A 2,500-nucleotide genomic window follows, 5' to 3' on the forward strand; every position below is an offset into this window, starting at 1 on the left:
CCAAACCCCAGTTTCTCTTCCACTAAGCACACTAGTGGCTGCACAGAGGCTGTCTGCATGAGTCTACTACAACTGAAAACGAAGCTTACATCAAAGGCTTTCACAACGAAAAGTTTGCTGAGGACAGCTCCTGGTCTACCGAAAAATGTAGAATTGATCAAGGAGTTACAGTACCACAGTCACTTGTTAGCAATGCGAACTATTCTGTAAAAACACAGAACTTCACACAAGTAACAATGGAAGCACACCTCATTTACTGTATGCCTACTACTGTATATGTGAGACACTACCTGTACCTTTCCAGTGCATGCTTGTATCTTTGACAAAGTCTCTTCACAATTTAATCTACAAACGTTTGTATTAAGTCATCACCTATGTTACACATTTGCTGTTACCAGAGTGGAGATGAACAACTCATAATGTATTACTAAACGCTCTGTACAGCATACAATGTATAGCATTATAGTAGTGTAGTCTTTTCAACAACTTTTACAGCATTGGTGGAACGGTGCACTATATGACGACTAACCTTCCTTCTTTTAACTCGTGCCACAATCACCTTGAACAACAATTCAATGTACCTGTACAGAACTTACTTTATTTCTTCAGGACAGTGCACATTAATGAACATATACATACATGTACATATATGTAAACATGCCAGATTGTAGCCCAAGGGCTAATTTCCATCTGGTGTCCAAAATAGGCAGGCTAGATGTTTACAAGCAATAAAATTTAAAATAAAACAGACTGTTAGTAACAAAAGAAATAAAACCATTACAGAAGCAAAAGGCATGCATGTAAATAAAAGGAAAAGAGAAAAGAAAAAGAACTGAATGAACAACAGGAAAATGTGGACATCCAGTCCACATGCCATTCCCACCTGGATAGATAGATAGATAGATAGATAGATAGATAGATAGATAGATAGATAGATAGATAGATAGATAGATAGATAGATAGATAGATAGATAGATAGATTTCTCCCTGCGCACCCCCTTGTACATTTCATTGTGATTCGCGCACCCCCTAAGCGAATATTTTGGTGTGCTGATGACCACGCAAATATGGATTCACTGCGCATTCACTGCACATTATGCACAGTTGTTTATGGGAATCCTCTTTTCCAATAGTATAGGAGTTAAACTACACTTCAGATGGACACTTTCAGCATACAATTCACCATAGAATTAAAAACTACATGTTCATTAATGCTGGATGAAAACTCACATATCCACCTTTGCTCTATTTAGCTCGTGCACCCCCTTATAGCAGGCCGCGCACCACCAGGGGTGCACGCACCACAGTTTGGGAAACCCTGCATTAAAGGGAACTATGGTGGAAACAGTACTTCTATTTCCTTTCACCTGAAACTCATAGAACCGCAGTTATTGTACGTAAATACCTGACCATTATTTTGAAGCAAAATAAATGGTTCAGGTATTTCATTAAACATTTACCAATGGAGGGCTTCATGAAAACTGGTGAATGGATGAATGAACCGAACCTTTTACTGCAGTCGCATGACATCATTGGCAGCCATTGTGGAGAAGGCCAGGGACAGATCACACATCATGTAGACTATACAAACCCAACAGAATAACATCATAGTCATTTTAGTCTTGGCTAATTTCCAATGCCCGTCCCTAGAAGGGCTTTTAAAATAAAATATAAAAAACTGTTTTTTATTTAAAGAGCAGCCTATCCATTCATCCAGTCGCAGGACATTGTCGGCAGCCATTGTGGAGAAGGCCAGCCAAGTAGTGCCCATACAGAGGCCACAGAGAAACCCCATTCACAATGAAAATATCCACAAGTAAAGCAGCCTAGAGCAGCAGATGAAGAGAGGTGGAGAAGACTGTGGAGAGTGTCAACCTACTGCAGCTGCAATGAATAAGTAGTCGACAATGATAGTGGAGTCAATATAAGTCCAATTTTAAGAGGGGAGAGAGAGAGAGAGAGAGAGAGAGAGACAGAGACAGAGACAGAGACAGAGACAGAGACAGAGACAGAGAGAGAGATGAGAAGGGTAAAGAAAGGCAAAGAAACGCACTACAGGACAGGGCCAATGAGAAGATCCCTGTAGTGCTGCGGAGTGAAAAGTAGAGTGAGAGAGTGGAGAGGACAACGCAATAAAATAAAATGAAATAAGAGTGTGGTTTTGTGGGGAGCGAGCGGAGGAGGAGATGGAAAAGGAAGAGATGGAAGAAGAGGATAAATGTGATCAGAGGATAGAGGGAGAGATACTAAAAAAAGATTAGAAGGATTTGGGTGAGAGAGAAACAATTTTTTCCCGTTATTATCATTCAGATCAACATTCGTGCTATCTTTTTTAATATCTTTAACACTGATAATCTTCTTTGAGAAGTGATTCACAGCATAATTATTCCAAACATTACAGTGATTCTGTCAGGAACGTTTCCTTGTGGTTTCTCAGACAAATCTGGCAGAACAAAGGAGAAACTATATTAGTTTATGAGTATATGAGTAACATCTAGTA

This window comes from Engraulis encrasicolus, chromosome 22, assembly GCF_034702125.1.
Source record: "Engraulis encrasicolus isolate BLACKSEA-1 chromosome 22, IST_EnEncr_1.0, whole genome shotgun sequence".
Taxonomy (NCBI): domain Eukaryota; kingdom Metazoa; phylum Chordata; class Actinopteri; order Clupeiformes; family Engraulidae; genus Engraulis; species Engraulis encrasicolus.